Source organism: Rhipicephalus microplus, unplaced genomic scaffold (assembly GCF_043290135.1).
Source record: "Rhipicephalus microplus isolate Deutch F79 unplaced genomic scaffold, USDA_Rmic scaffold_16, whole genome shotgun sequence".
Lineage (NCBI taxonomy): Eukaryota > Metazoa > Arthropoda > Arachnida > Ixodida > Ixodidae > Rhipicephalus > Rhipicephalus microplus.
The window spans coordinates 13,881,112-13,898,727 of record NW_027464589.1 but is presented as its reverse complement, the minus strand read 5'-3'; positions in this window follow the sequence as shown (position 1 = coordinate 13,898,727).

Genomic DNA, 17,616 nt, shown 5'->3' with positions numbered 1-17,616 from the left:
CGCCCCCAGTAGCCATGGCGACGAGTGAACACTCTTTATGAGCCTGTTTGTCGTCACGTAGCACGTGAACTTATTACTAACTGGCAGCTGACCAATTGTTCCTCGTATACAGCCTAAAGGCACCAGATATGCCAGTACGAGACCCTCGTTAATGAATAAGGGAAACAAGTGTATACTTAAGGGCTCGTTTTTCGTGTTTTCACACAATATTATTGAGATCTAACAGACAATAATGCCAAGGAAGGTATAAGGGAAGGAATTGGGCCAATTGTAATGTAAATTAGAATAAAGAAAAGTGGGTGAAAAGATAACTTGCCGTGGGCAGGATCCAAACCTGCGACCTTCGAATAACTCGTTCGATGCTCTACCACTTGAGCTACTACGACAGCTATCGCCACAGCCACTTTATTTGGTATCTATGTCAATTTTTTTAATGAGGGAGTGTCATTCAGCGCCCCTAGTAGCCATGGCGGCGAGTGTAGGAACATCCTTTATGAGCGTGTTTGTCGTCACGTAGCACGTGAACACAATACTTACTGGCAGCTGACTAATAATCCCTCGTATACAACCTAAAGGCACCAAGTCTGCCAGTACGAGACCCTCGTTAATGAATAAGGGAAACAAGTGTATACCTAAGGGCTCGTTTTTCGTGTTTTCACAAAATAATAATGAGATCTAACAGACAATAATGCCAAGGAAGGTATAGGGGAAGGTATTAGGCCAATTGTAATGTAAATGAGAAGAAAGAAAAGTGGGTGAAAAGATAACTTACCGGGGGCAGGATCCTAACCTGCGACCTTCGAATAACGCGTTCGATGCTCTACCACTTGCGCTACCACGACAGCTATCCCCCCAAGCCACTTTATTTGGTATCTATGTCAATTTATTTTAACGTGGGAGTGTCATTCAGCGCCCCTAGTAGCCATGGCGGCGAGTGTAGGAACACCCTTCATGAGCCTGTTTGACGTCGCGTAGCACGTGAACTTAATACTAACTGGCAGCTGACTGATAGTCCCTCGTATACACCCTAAAGGCAACAAGTCTGCCAGTACGAGACCTTCGTTAATGAATAAGGGAAAAGAGGGTATACTTAAGGGCTCGTTTTTCGTGTTTTCACACAATATTAATGAGATGTAACAGTCAATACTGCCAAAGAAGGTATAGAGGAAGGTATTAGGCCAATTGTAATGTAAAAGAGAAGAAAGAAAAGTGGGTGAAAAGATAATTACCGTGGGCAGAATCCGAACCTGCGGCCTTCGAATAACGCGTTCGGTGCTCCACCACTTGAGCTACCACGACAGCTATCCCCCCAGACACTTTATTTGGTATCTATGTAAATTTTTTTAACGTGGGAGTGTCATTCAGCGCCCCTAGTAGCCATGGCGGCGAGTGTAGGAACACCCTTCATGAGCCTGTTTGTCGTCACGTTAGCACGTCAACCTAATACTAACTGGCAGCTGACTAATAGTCCCTCGTATACATACTAAAGGCAACAAGTCTGCCAGTACGAGACCTTCGTTAATGAATAAGGGAAACAAGTGTATACTTAAGGGCTCGTTTTTCGTGTTTTTACACAATATTATTGAGATCTAACAGACAATAATGCCAAGGAAGGTATAAGGGAAGGGATTAGGCCAATTGTAATGTAAATGAGAAGAAAGAAAAGTGGGTGAAAAGATAACTTACCGAACAGGATCCGAACCTGCGACCTTCGAATAACGCGTTCGATGCTCTACCACTTGAGCTACCACGACAGCTATCCCCCAGACACTTTATTTGGTATCTATGTCAATTTATTTTAACGTGGGAGTGTCATTCAGCGCCCCTAGTAGCCATGGCGGCGAGTGTAGGAACACCCTTCATGAGCCTGTTTGACGTCGCGTAGCACGTGAACTTAATACTAACTGGCAGCTGACTAATAGTCCCTCGTATACACCCTAAAGGCAACAAGTCTGCCAGTACGAGACCTTCGTTAATGAATAAGGGAAAAGAGGGTATACTTAAGGGCTCGTTTTTCGTGTTTTCACACAATATTAATGAGACGTAACAGTCAATACTGCCAAAGAAGGTATAGAGGAAGGTATTAGGCCAATTGTAATGTAAAAGAGAAGAAAGAAAAGTGGGTGAAAAGATAATTACCGTAGGCAGAATCCGAACCTGCGACCTTCGAATAACGCGTTCGGTGCTCCACCACTTGAGCTACCATGACAGCTATCCCCCCAGACACTTTATTTGGTATCTATGTCAATTTTTTTAACGTGGGAGTGTCATTCAGCGCCCCTTGTAGCCATGGCGGCGAGTGTAGGAACACCCTTCATGAGCCCGTTTGTCGTCACGTAGCACGTCAACTTAATACTAACTGGCAGCTGACTAATAGTCCCTCGTATACATACTAAAGGCAACAAGTCTGCCAGTACGAGACCTTTGTTAATGAATAATGGAAACAAGTGTATACTTAAGGGCTCGTTTTTCGTGTTTTTACACAATATTATTGAGATCTAACAGACAATAATGCCAAGGAAGGTATAGGGGAAGGTATCAGGCCAATTGTAATGTAATTGAGAGAAAGAAAAGTGGGTGAAAAGATAATTACCGTGTTCAGGATTCGAATCTTCGACCTTTGAATAACGCGTTCGATGCTCTACCACTTGAGCTACCACGACAGCTATCCCCCAGACACTTTATTTGGTATCTATGTCAATTTTTTTAACGCGGGAGTGTCATTCAGCGCCCCTAGTAGCCATGGCGGCGAGTGTAGGAACACCCTTCATGAGCCTGTTTGTCGTCACGTAGCACGTCAACTTAATACTAACTGGCAGCTGACTAATAGTCCCTCGTATACATACTAAAGGCAACAAGTCTGCCAGTACGAGACCTTCGTCAATGAATAAGGGAAACAAATGAATACTTAAGGGCTCGTTTTTCGTGTTTTTACACAATATTATTGAGATCTAACAGACAATAATGCCAAGGAAGGTATAAGGGAAGGGATTAGGCCAATTGTATTGTAAATGAGAAGAAAGAAAAGTGGGTGAAAAGATAACTTACCGAACAGGATCCGAACCTGCGACCTTCGAATAACGCGTTCGATGCTCTACCACTTGAGCTACCATGACAGCTATCCCCCCAAGCCACTTTATTTGGTATCTATGTCAATTTATTTTAACGTGGGAGTGTCATTCAGCGCCCCTAGTAGCCATGGCGGCGAGTGTACGAACACCCTTCATGAGCCTGTTTGACGTCGCGTAGCACGTGAACTTAATACTGACTGGCAGCTGACTAATAGTCCCTCGTAAACACCCTAAAGGCAACAAGTCTGCCAGTACGAGACCTTCGTTAATGAATAAGGGAAAAGAGGGTATACTTAAGGGCTCGTTTTTCGTGTTTTCACACAATATTAATGAGACGTAACAGTCAATACTGCCAAAGAAGGTATAGAGGAAGGTATTAGGCCAATTGTAATGTAAACGAGAAGAAAGAAAAGTGGGTGAAAAGATAATTACCGTGGGCAGAATCCGAACCTGCGACCTTCGAATAACGCGTTCGGTGCTCCACCACTTGAGCTACCACGACAGCTATCCCCCCAGACACTTTATTTGGTATCTATGTCAATTTTTTTAACGTGGGAGTGTCATTCAGCGCCCCTAGTAGCCATGGCGGCGAGTGTAGGAACACCCTTCATGAGCCTGTTTGTCGTCACGTAGCACGTCAACTTAATACTAACTGGCAGCTGACTAATAGTCCCTCGTATACATACTAAAGGCAACAAGTCTGCCAGTACGAGACCTTCGTCAATGAATAAGGGAAACAAGTGTATACTTAAGGGCTCGTTTTTCGTGTTTTTACACAATATTATTGAGATCTAACAGACAATAATGCCAAGGAAGGTATAGGGGAAGGTATCAGGCCAATTGTAATGTAATTGAGAGAAAGAAAAGTGGGTGAAAAGATAATTACCGTGTTCAGGATTCGAATCTTCGACCTTTGAATAACGCGTTCGATGCTCTACCACTTGAGCTACCACGACAGCTATCCCCCAGACACTTTATTTGGTATCTATGTCAATTTTTTTAACGCGGGAGTGTCATTCAGCGCCCCTAGTAGCCATGGCGGCGAGTGTAGGAACACCCTTCATGAGCCTGTTTGTCGTCACGTAGCACGTCAACTTAATACTAACTGGCAGCTGACTAATAGTCCCTCGTATACATACTAAAGGCAACAAGTCTGCCAGTACGAGACCTTCGTCAATGAATAAGGGAAACAAATGAATACTTAAGGGCTCGTTTTTCGTGTTTTTACACAATATTATTGAGATCTAACAGACAATAATGCCAAGGAAGGTATAAGGGAAGGGATTAGGCCAATTGTATTGTAAATGAGAAGAAAGAAAAGTGGGTGAAAAGATAACTTACCGAACAGGATCCGAACCTGCGACCTTCGAATAACGCGTTCGATGCTCTACCACTTGAGCTACCATGACAGCTATCCCCCCAAGCCACTTTATTCGGTATCTATGTCAATTTATTTTAACGTGGGAGTGTCATTCAGCGCCCCTAGTAGCCATGGCGGCGAGTGTAGGAACACCCTTCATGAGCCTGTTTGACGTCGCGAAGCACGTGAACTTAATACTGACTGGCAGCTGACTAATAGTCCCTCGTAAACACCCTAAAGGCAACAAGTCTGCCAGTACGAGACCTTCGTTAATGAATAAGGGAAAAGAGGGTATACTTAAGGGCTCGTTTTTCGTGTTTTCACACAATATTAATGAGACGTAACAGTCAATACTGCCAAAGAAGGTATAGAGGAAGGTATTAGGCCAATTGTAATGTAAACGAGAAGAAAGAAAAGTGGGTGAAAAGATAATTACCGTGGGCAGAATCCGAACCTGCGACCTTCGAATAACGCGTTCGGTGCTCCACCACTTGAGCTACCACGACAGCTATCCCCCCAGACACTTTATTTGGTATCTACGTCAATTTTTTTAACGTGGGAGTGTCATTCAGCGCCCCTAGTAGCCATGGCGGCGAGTGTAGGAACACCCTTCATGAGCCTGTTTGTCGTCACGTAGCACGTCAACTTAATACTAACTGGCAGCTGACTAATAGTCCCTCGTATACATACTAAAGGCAACAAGTCTGCCAGTACGAGACCTTTGTTAATGAATAAGGGAAACAAGTGTATACTTAAGGGCTCGTTTTTCGTGTTTTTACACAAGATTATTGAGACATAACAGACAATAATGCCAAGGAAGGTATAAGGGAAGGGATTAGGCCAATTGTAATGTAAATGAGAAGAAAGAAAAGTGGGTGAAAAGATAACTTGCCGTGGGTAGGATCCGAACCTGCGACCTTCCAATAACGCGTTCGATGCTCTACCATTTGAGCTACCACGACAGCTATCCCCCCAAGCCACTTTATTTGGTATCTATGTCAATTTGTTTTAACGTGGGAGTGTCATTCAGCGCCCCTAGTAGCCATGGCGGCGAGGGTAGGAACACCCTTCATGAGCCTGTTTGACGTCACGTAGCACGTGAACTTAATACTAACTGGCAGCTGACTAATAGTCCCTCGTATACACCCTAAAGGCAACAAGTCTGCCAGTACGAGACCTTCGTTAATGAATAAGGGAAACAAGTGTATACTTAAGGGCTCGTTTTTCGTGTTTTTACACAATATTATTGAGATCTAACAGACAATAATGCCAAGGAAGGTATAGGGGAAGGTATCAGGCCAATTGTAATGTAATTGAGAGAAAGAAAAGTGGGTGAAAAGATAATTACCGTGTTCAGGATTCGAATCTTCGACCTTTGAATAACGCGTTCGATGCTCTACCACTTGAGCTACCACGACAGCTATCCCCCAGACACTTTATTTGGTATCTATGTCAATTTTTTTAACGCGGGAGTGTCATTCAGCGCCCCTAGTAGCCATGGCGGCGAGTGTAGGAACACCCTTCATGAGCCTGTTTGTCGTCACGTAGCACGTCAACTTAATACTAACTGGCAGCTGACTAATAGTCCCTCGTATACATACTAAAGGCAACAAGTCTGCCAGTACGAGACCTTCGTCAATGAATAAGGGAAACAAATGAATACTTAAGGGCTCGTTTTTCGTGTTTTTACACAATATTATTGAGATCTAACAGACAATAATGCCAAGGAAGGTATAAGGGAAGGGATTAGGCCAATTGTATTGTAAATGAGAAGAAAGAAAAGTGGGTGAAAAGATAACTTACCGAACAGGATCCGAACCTGCGACCTTCGAATAACGCGTTCGATGCTCTACCACTTGAGCTACCATGACAGCTATCCCCCCAAGCCACTTTATTTGGTATCTATGTCAATTTATTTTAACGTGGGAGTGTCATTCAGCGCCCCTAGTAGCCATGGCGGCGAGTGTAGGAACACCCTTCATGAGCCTGTTTGACGTCGCGTAGCACGTGAACTTAATACTGACTGGCAGCTGACTAATAGTCCCTCGTAAACACCCTAAAGGCAACAAGTCTGCCAGTACGAGACCTTCGTTAATGAATAAGGGAAAAGAGGGTATACTTAAGGGCTCGTTTTTCGTGTTTTCACACAATATTAATGAGACGTAACAGTCAATACTGCCAAAGAAGGTATAGAGGAAGGTATTAGGCCAATTGTAATGTAAACGAGAAGAAAGAAAAGTGGGTGAAAAGATAATTACCGTGGGCAGAATCCGAACCTGCGACCTTCAAATAACGCGTTCGGTGCTCCACCACTTGAGCTACCACGACAGCTATCCCCCCAGACACTTTATTTGGTATCTATGTCAATTTTTTTAACGTGGGAGTGTCATTCAGCGCCCCTAGTAGCCATGGCGGCGAGTGTAGGAACACCCTTCATGAGCCTGTTTGTCGTCACGTAGCACGTCAACTTAATACTAACTGGCAGCTGACTAATAGTCCCTCGTATACATACTAAAGGCAACAAGTCTGCCAGTACGAGACCTTTGTTAATGAATTAGGGAAACAAGTGTATACTTAAGGGCTCGTTTTTCGTGTTTTTACACAATATTATTGAGATCTAACAGACAATATAGCCAAGGAAGGTATAAGGGAAGAGATTAGGCCAATTGTAATGTAAATGAGAAGAAAGAAAAGTGGGTGAAAAGATAACTTGCCGTGGGTAGGATCCGAACCTGCGACCTTCGAATAACGCGTTCGATGCTCTACCATTTGAGCTACCACGACAGCTATCCCCCCAGACACTTTATTTGGTATCTATGTCAATTTTTTTAACGTGGGAGTGTCATTCAGCGCCCCTAGTAGCCATGGCGGCGAGTGTAGGAACACCCTTCATTAGCCTGTTTGTCGTCACGTAGCACGTCAACTTAATACTAACTGGCAGCTGACTAATAGTCCCTCGTATACATACTAAAGGCAACAAGTCTGCCAGTACGAGACCTTTGTTAATGAATAAGGGAAACAAGTGTATACTTAAGGGCTCGTTTTTCGTGTTTTTACACAAGATTATTGAGACATAACAGACAATAATGCCAAGGAAGGTATAAGGGAAGGGATTAGGCCAATTGTAATGTAAATGAGAAGAAAGAAAAGTGGGTGAAAAGATAACTTGCCGTGGGTAGGATCCGAACCTGCGACCTTCGAATAACGCGTTCGATGCTCTACCATTTGAGCTACCACGACAGCTATCCCCCCAAGCCACTTTATTTGGTATCTATGTCAATTTGTTTTAACGTGGGAGTGTCATTCAGCGCCCCTAGTAGCCATGGCGGCGAGGGTAGGAACACCCTTCATGAGCCTGTTTGACGTCACGTAGCACGTGAACTTAATACTAACTGGCAGCTGACTAATAGTCCCTCGTATACACCCTAAAGGCAACAAGTCTGCCAGTACGAGACCTTCGTTAATGAATAAGGGAAACAAGTGTATACTTAAGGGCTCGTTTTTCGTGTTTTCACACATTATTAATGAGATGTAACAGTCAATACTGCCAAGGAAGGTATTGGGGAAGGTATCAGGCCAATTGTAATGTAAATGAGAAGAAAGAAAAGTGGGTGAAAAGATAATTACTGTGGGCAGGATCCGAACCTGCGGTTTTTGAATAACGCGTTCGATGCTCTACCACTTTAGCTACCACGACAGCTATCCCCCCAGACACTTTATTTTGTATCTATGTCAATTTTTTTAACGTGGGAGTGTCATTCAGCGCCCCCAGTAGCCATGGCGACGAGTGAACACTCTTTATGAGCCTGTTTGTCGTCACGTAGCACGTGAACTTATTACTAACTGGCAGCTGACTAATAGTTCCTCGTATACAGCCTAAAGGCACCAGATATGCCAGTACGAGACCCTCGTTAATGAATAAGGGAAACAAGTGTATACCTAAGGGCTCGTTTTTCGTGTTTTCACAAAATAATAATGAGATCTAACAGACAATAATGCCAAGGAAGGTATAGGGGAAGGTATTAGGCCAATTGTAATGTAAATGAGAAGAAAGAAAAGTGGGTGAAAAGATAACTTACCGGGGGCAGGATCCGAACCGGCGACCTTCGAATAACGCGTTCGATGCTCTACCACTTGAGCTACCACGACAGCTATCCCCCCAAGCCACTTTATTTGGTATCTATGTCAATTTATTTTAACGTGGGAGTGTCATTCAGCGCCCCTAGTAGCCATGGCGGCGAGTGTAGGAACACCCTTTATGAGCCTGTTTGACGTCGCGTAGCACGTGAACTTAATACTAACTGGCAGCTTACTAATAGTCCCTCGTATACACCCTAAAGGCAACAAGTCTGCCAGTACGAGACCTTCGTTAATGAATAAGGGAAAAGAGGGTATACTTAAGGGCTCGTTTTTCGTGTTTTCACACAATATTAATGAGATGTAACAGTCAATACTGCCAAAGAAGGTATAGAGGAAGGTATTAGGCCAATTGTAATGTAAATGAGAAGAAAGAAAAGTGGGTGAAAAGATAACTTGCCGTGGGTAGGATCCGAACCTGCGACCTTCGAATAACGCGGTCGACGCTCTACCATTTGAGCTACCACGACAGCTATCCCCCCAAGCCACTTTATTCGGTATCTATGTCAATTTGTTTTAACGTGGGAGTGTCATTCAGCGCCCCTAGTAGCCATGGCGGCGAGGGTAGGAACACCCTTCATGAGCCTGTTTGACGTCACGTAGCACGTGAACTTAATACTAACTGGCAGCTGACTAATAGTCCCTCGTATACACCCTAAAGGCAACAAATCTGCCAGTACGAGACCTTCGTTAATGAATAAGGGAAACAAGTGTATACTTAAGGGCTCGTTTTTCGTGTTTTCACACAATATTAATGAGATGTAACAGTCAATACTGCCAAGGAAGGTATAGAGGAAGGTATTAGGCCAATTGTAATGTAAATGAGAAGAAAGAAAAGTGGGTGAAAAGATAATTACTGTGGGCAGGATCCGAACCTTCGATCTTTGAATAACGCGTTCGATGCTCTACCACTTGAGCTACCACGACAGCTATCCCCCCAGACACTTTATTTGGTATCTATGTCAATTTTTGTTAACGTGGGAGTGTCATTCAGCGCCCCCAGTAGCCATGGCGACGAGTGAACACTCTTTATGAGCCTGTTTGTCGTCACGTAGCACGTGATTTTATTACTAACTGGCAGCTGACTAATAGTTCCTCGTATACAACCTAAAGGCACCAGATATGCCAGTACGAGACCCTCGTTAATGAATAAGGGAAACAAGTGTATACTTAAGGGCTCGTTTTTCGTGTTTTCACTCAATATTATTGAGATCTAACAGACAATAATGCCAAGGAAAGTATAAGGGAACGGATTAGGCCAATTGTAATGTAAATGAGAAGAAAGAAAAGTGGGTGAAAAGATAACTTGCCGTGGGAAGGATCCAAACCTGCGACCTTCGAATAACTTGTTCGATGCTCCGCCATTTGAGCTACTACGACAGCTATCCCTCCAGCCACTTTATTTGGTATCTATGTCAATTTTTTTTAACGTGGGAGTGTCATTCAGCGCCCCTGGTAGCCATGGCGGCGAGTGAACACTCTTTATGAGCCAGTTTGTCGTCACGTAGCACGTGAACTTATTACTAACTGCCAGCTGACTAATAGTTCCTCGTATACAGCCTAAAAGCACCAGATATGCCAGTACGAGACCCTCGTTAATGAATAAGGGAAACAAGTGTATACTTAAGGGCTCGTTTTTCGTGTTTTCACACAATATTATTGAGATCTAACAGACAATAATGCCAAGGAAGGTATAAGGGAAGGAATTAGGCCAATTGTAATGTAAATGAGAAGAAAGAAAAGTGGGTGAAAAGATAACTTGCCGTGGGCAGGATCCAAACCGGCGACCTTCGAATAACTCGTTCGATGCTCTACCACTTGAGCTACTACGACAGCTATCGCCACAGCCACTTTATTTGGTATCTATGTCAATTTTTTTAATGAGGGAGTGTCATTCAGCGCCCCTAGTAGCCATGGCGGCGAGTGTAGGAACATCCTTTATGAGCCTGTTTGTCGTCACGTAGCACGTGAACACAATACTGACTGGCAGCTGACTAATAATCCCTCGTATACAACCTAAAGGCACCAAGTCTGCCAGTACGAGACCCTCGTTAATGAAAAAGGGAAACAAGTGTATACCTAACGGCTCGTTTTTCGTGTTTTCACAAAATAATAAGGAGATCTAACAGACAATAATGCCAAGGAAGGTATAGGGGAAGGTATTAGGCCAATTGCAATGTAAATGAGAAGAAAGAAAAGTGGGTGAAAAGATAATTACCGTGGGCAGAATCCGAACCTGCGACCTTCAAATAACGCGTTCGGTGCTCCACCACTTGAGCTACCACGACAGCTATCCCCCCAGACACTTTATTTGGTATCTATGTCAATTTTTTTAACGTGGGAGTGTCATTCAGCGCCCCTAGTAGCCATGGCGGCGAGTGTAGGAACACCCTTCATGAGCCTGTTTGTCGTCACGTAGCACGTCAACTTAATACTAACTGGCAGCTGACTAATAGTCCCTCGTATACATACTAAAGGCAACAAGTCTGCCAGTACGAGACCTTTGTTAATGAATAAGGGAAACAAGTGTATACTTAAGGGCTCGTTTTTCGTGTTTTTACACAATATTATTGAGATCTAACAGACAATATAGCCAAGGAAGGTATAAGGGAAGAGATTAGGCCAATTGTAATGTAAATGAGAAGAAAGAAAAGTGGGTGAAAAGATAACTTGCCGTGGGTAGGATCCGAACCTGCGACCTTCGAATAACGCGTTCGATGCTCTACCATTTGAGCTACCACGACAGCTATCCCCCCAGACACTTTATTTGGTATCTATGTCAATTTTTTTAACGTGGGAGTGTCATTCAGCGCCCCTAGTAGCCATGGCGGCGAGTGTAGGAACACCCTTCATTAGCCTGTTTGTCGTCACGTAGCACGTCAACTTAATACTAACTGGCAGCTGACTAATAGTCCCTCGTATACATACTAAAGGCAACAAGTCTGCCAGTACGAGACCTTTGTTAATGAATAAGGGAAACAAGTGTATACTTAAGGGCTCGTTTTTCGTGTTTTTACACAAGATTATTGAGACATAACAGACAATAATGCCAAGGAAGGTATAAGGGAAGGGATTAGGCCAATTGTAATGTAAATGAGAAGAAAGAAAAGTGGGTGAAAAGATAACTTGCCGTGGGTAGGATCCGAACCTGCGACCTTCGAATAACGCGTTCGATGCTCTACCATTTGAGCTACCACGACAGCTATCCCCCCAAGCCACTTTATTTGGTATCTATGTCAATTTGTTTTAACGTGGGAGTGTCATTCAGCGCCCCTAGTAGCCATGGCGGCGAGGGTAGGAACACCCTTCATGAGCCTGTTTGACGTCACGTAGCACGTGAACTTAATACTAACTGGCAGCTGACTAATAGTCCCTCGTATACACCCTAAAGGCAACAAGTCTGCCAGTACGAGACCTTCGTTAATGAATAAGGGAAACAAGTGTATACTTAAGGGCTCGTTTTTCGTGTTTTCACACATTATTAATGAGATGTAACAGTCAATACTGCCAAGGAAGGTATTGGGGAAGGTATCAGGCCAATTGTAATGTAAATGAGAAGAAAGAAAAGTGGGTGAAAAGATAATTACTGTGGGCAGGATCCGAACCTGCGGTTTTTGAATAACGCGTTCGATGCTCTACCACTTTAGCTACCACGACAGCTATCCCCCCAGACACTTTATTTTGTATCTATGTCAATTTTTTTAACGTGGGAGTGTCATTCAGCGCCCCCAGTAGCCATGGCGACGAGTGAACACTCTTTATGAGCCTGTTTGTCGTCACGTAGCACGTGAACTTATTACTAACTGGCAGCTGACTAATAGTTCCTCGTATACAGCCTAAAGGCACCAGATATGCCAGTACGAGACCCTCGTTAATGAATAAGGGAAACAAGTGTATACCTAAGGGCTCGTTTTTCGTGTTTTCACAAAATAATAATGAGATCTAACAGACAATAATGCCAAGGAAGGTATAGGGGAAGGTATTAGGCCAATTGTAATGTAAATGAGAAGAAAGAAAAGTGGGTGAAAAGATAACTTACCGGGGGCAGGATCCGAACCTGCGACCTTCGAATAACGCGTTCGATGCTCTACCACTTGAGCTACCACGACAGCTATCCCCCCAAGCCACTTTATTTGGTATCTATGTCAATTTATTTTAACGTGGGAGTGTCATTCAGCGCCCCTAGTAGCCATGGCGGCGAGTGTAGGAACACCCTTTATGAGCCTGTTTGACGTCGCGTAGCACGTGAACTTAATACTAACTGGCAGCTTACTAATAGTCCCTCGTATACACCCTAAAGGCAACAAGTCTGCCAGTACGAGACCTTCGTTAATGAATAAGGGAAAAGAGGGTATACTTAAGGGCTCGTTTTTCGTGTTTTCACACAATATTAATGAGATGTAACAGTCAATACTGCCAAAGAAGGTATAGAGGAAGGTATTAGGCCAATTGTAATGTAAATGAGAAGAAAGAAAAGTGGGTGAAAAGATAACTTGCCGTGGGTAGGATCCGAACCTGCGACCTTCGAATAACGCGTTCGACGCTCTACCATTTGAGCTACCACGACAGCTATCCCCCCAAGCCACTTTATTCGGTATCTATGTCAATTTGTTTTAACGTGGGAGTGTCATTCAGCGCCCCTAGTAGCCATGGCGGCGAGGGTAGGAACACCCTTCATGAGCCTGTTTGACGTCACGTAGCACGTGAACTTAATACTAACTGGCAGCTGACTAATAGTCCCTCGTATACACCCTAAAGGCAACAAATCTGCCAGTACGAGACCTTCGTTAATGAATAAGGGAAACAAGTGTATACTTAAGGGCTCGTTTTTCGTGTTTTCACACAATATTAATGAGATGTAACAGTCAATACTGCCAAGGAAGGTATAGAGGAAGGTATTAGGCCAATTGTAATGTAAATGAGAAGAAAGAAAAGTGGGTGAAAAGATAATTACTGTGGGCAGGATCCGAACCTTCGATCTTTGAATAACGCGTTCGATGCTCTACCACTTGAGCTACCACGACAGCTATCCCCCCAGACACTTTATTTGGTATCTATGTCAATTTTTGTTAACGTGGGAGTGTCATTCAGCGCCCCCAGTAGCCATGGCGACGAGTGAACACTCTTTATGAGCCTGTTTGTCGTCACGTAGCACGTGATTTTATTACTAACTGGCAGCTGACTAATAGTTCCTCGTATACAACCTAAAGGCACCAGATATGCCAGTACGAGACCCTCGTTAATGAATAAGGGAAACAAGTGTATACTTAAGGGCTCGTTTTTCGTGTTTTCACTCAATATTATTGAGATCTAACAGACAATAATGCCAAGGAAAGTATAAGGGAACGGATTAGGCCAATTGTAATGTAAATGAGAAGAAAGAAAAGTGGGTGAAAAGATAACTTGCCGTGGGAAGGATCCAAACCTGCGACCTTCGAATAACTCGTTCGATGCTCCGCCATTTGAGCTACTACGACAGCTATCCCTCCAGCCACTTTATTTGGTATCTATGTCAATTTTTTTTAACGTGGGAGTGTCATTCAGCGCCCCTGGTAGCCATGGCGGCGAGTGAACACTCTTTATGAGCCAGTTTGTCGTCACGTAGCACGTGAACTTATTACTAACTGCCAGCTGACTAATAGTTCCTCGTATACAGCCTAAAAGCACCAGATATGCCAGTACGAGACCCTCGTTAATGAATAAGGGAAACAAGTGTATACTTAAGGGCTCGTTTTTCGTGTTTTCACACAATATTATTGAGATCTAACAGACAATAATGCCAAGGAAGGTATAAGGGAAGGAATTAGGCCAATTGTAATGTAAATGAGAAGAAAGAAAAGTGGGTGAAAAGATAACTTGCCGTGGGCAGGATCCAAACCGGCGACCTTCGAATAACTCGTTCGATGCTCTACCACTTGAGCTACTACGACAGCTATCGCCACAGCCACTTTATTTGGTATCTATGTCAATTTTTTTAATGAGGGAGTGTCATTCAGCGCCCCTAGTAGCCATGGCGGCGAGTGTAGGAACATCCTTTATGAGCCTGTTTGTCGTCACGTAGCACGTGAACACAATACTGACTGGCAGCTGACTAATAATCCCTCGTATACAACCTAAAGGCACCAAGTCTGCCAGTACGAGACCCTCGTTAATGAAAAAGGGAAACAAGTGTATACCTAACGGCTCGTTTTTCGTGTTTTCACAAAATAATAAGGAGATCTAACAGACAATAATGCCAAGGAAGGTATAGGGGAAGGTATTAGGCCAATTGCAATGTAAATGAGAAGAAAGAAAAGTGGGTGAAAAGATAACTTACCGGGGGCAGGATCCGAACCTGCGACCTTCGAATAACGCGTTCGATGCTCTACCACTTGAGCTACCACGACAGCTATCCCCCCAAGCCACTTTATTTGGTATCTATGTCAATTTATTTTAACGTGGGAGTGTCATTCAGCGCCCCTAGTAGCCATGGCGGCGAGTGTAGGAACACCCTTCATGAGCCTGTTTGACGTCGCGTAGCACGTGAACTTAATTCTAACTGGCAGCTGGCTAATAGTCCCTCGTATACACCCTAAAGGCAACAAGTCTGCCAGTACGAGACCTTCGTTAATGAATAAGGGAAAAGAGGGTATACTTAAGGGCTCGTTTTTCGTGTTTTCACACAATATTATTGAGATGTAACAGTCAATACTGCCAAAGAAGGTATAGAGGAAGGTATTAGGCCAATTGTAATGTAAAAGAGAAGAAAGAAAAGTGGGTGAAAAGATAATTACCGTGGGCAGAATCCGAACCTGCGACCTTCGAATAACGCGTTCGGTGCTCCACCACTTGAGCTACCACGACAGCTATCCCCCCAGACACTTTATTTGGTATCTATGTCAATTTTTTTAACGTGGGAGTGTCATTCAGCGCCCGTAGTAGCCATGGTGGCGAGTGTAGGAACACCCTTCATGAGCCTGTTTGTCGTCACGTAGCACGTCAACTTAATACTAACTGGCAGCTGACTAATAGTCCCTCGTATACATACTAAAGGCAACAAGTCTGCCAGTACGAGACCTTCGTTAATGAATAAGGGAAACAAGTGTATACTTAAGGGCTCGTTTTTCGTGTTTTTACACAATATTATTGAGATCTAACAGACAATAATGCCAAGGAAGTTGTAAGGGAAGGGATTAGGCCAATTGTAATGTAAATGAGAAGAAAGAAAAGTGGGTGAAAAGATAACTTGCCGTGGGTAGGATCCGAACCTGCGACCTTCGAATAACGCGTTCGATGCTCTACCATTTGAGCTACCACGACAGCTATCCCCCCAAGCCACTTTATTTGGTATCTATGTCAATTTGTTTTAACGTGGAAGTGTCATTCAGCGCCCCTAGTAACCATGGTGGCGAGGGTAGGAACACCCTTCATGAGCCTGTTTGACGTCACGTAGCACGTAAACTTAATACTAACTGGCAGCTGACTAATTGTCCCTCGTATACACCCTAAAGGCAACAAGTCTGCCAGTACGAGACCTTCGTTAATGAATAAGGGAAACAAGTGTATACTTAAGGGCTCGTTTTTCGTGTTTTCACACAATATTAATGAGATGTAACAGTCAATACTGCCAAGGAAGGTATAGGGGAAGGTATCAGGCCAATTGTAATGTAATTGAGAGAAAGAAAAGTGGGTGAAAATATAATTACCGTGTTCAGGATTCGAACCTGCGACCTTTGAATAACGCGTTCGATGCTCTACCACTTGAGCTACCACGACAGCTATCCCCCCAGACACTTTATTTTGTATCTATGTCAATTTTTTTAACGTGGTAGTGTCATTCAGCGCCCCCAGTAGCCATGGCGACGAGTGAACACTCTTTATGAGCCTGTTTGTCGTCACGTAGCACGTGAACTTATTACTAACTGGCAGCTGACTAATAGTCCCTCGTATACACCCTAAAGGCAACAAGTCTGCCAGTACGAGACCTTCGTTAATGAATAAGGGAAACATGTGTATACTTGAGGGCTCGTTTTTCGTGTTTTCACACAATAATAATGAGATGTAACAGTCAATACTGCCAAGGAAGGTATAGAGGAAGGTATTAGGCCAATTGTAATGTAAATGAGAAGAATGAAAAGTGGGTGAAAAGATAATTACTGTGGGCAGGATCCGAACCTGCGATCTTTGAATAACGCGTTCGATGCTCTACCACTTGAGCTACCACGACAGCTATCCCCCCAGACACTCTATTTGGTATCTATGTCAATTTTTGTTAACGTGGGAGTGTCATTCAGCGCCCCCAGTAGCCATGGCGACGAGTGAACACTCTTTATGAGCCTGTTTGTCGTCACGTAGCACGTGAACTTATTACTAACTGGCAGCTGACTAATAGTTCCTCGTATACAACCTAAAGGCACCAGATATGCCAGTACGAGACCCTCGTTAATGAATAAGGGAAACAAGTGTATACTTAAGGGCTTGTTTTTCGTGTTTTCACTCAATAATATTGAGATCTAAAAGACAATAATGCCAAGGAAAGTATAAGGGAACGGATTAGGCCAATTGTAATGTAAATGAGAAGAAAGAAAAGTGGGTGAAAAGATAACTTGCCGTGGGCAGGATTCAAACCTGCGACCTTCGAATAACTCGTTCGATGCTCTGCCACTTGAGCTACTACGACAGCTATCCCTCCAGCCACTTTATTTGGTATCTATGTCAATTTTTTTTAACGTGGGAGTGTCATTCAGCACCCCTGGTAGCCATGGCGGCGAGTGAACACTCTTTATGAGCCTGTTTGTCGTCACGTAGCACGTGAACTTATTACTAACTGGCAGCTTACTAATAGTCCCTCGTATACACCCTAAAGGCAACAAGTCTGCCAGTACGAGACCTTCGTTAATGGATAAGGTAAACAAGTGTATACTTGAGGGCTCGTTTTTCGTGTTTTCACACAATAATAATGAGATGTAACAGTCAATACTGCCAAGGAAGGTATAGGCGAAGGTATTAGGCCAATTGTAATGTAAATGAGAAGAAAGAAAAGTGGGTGAAAAGATAATTACTGTGGGC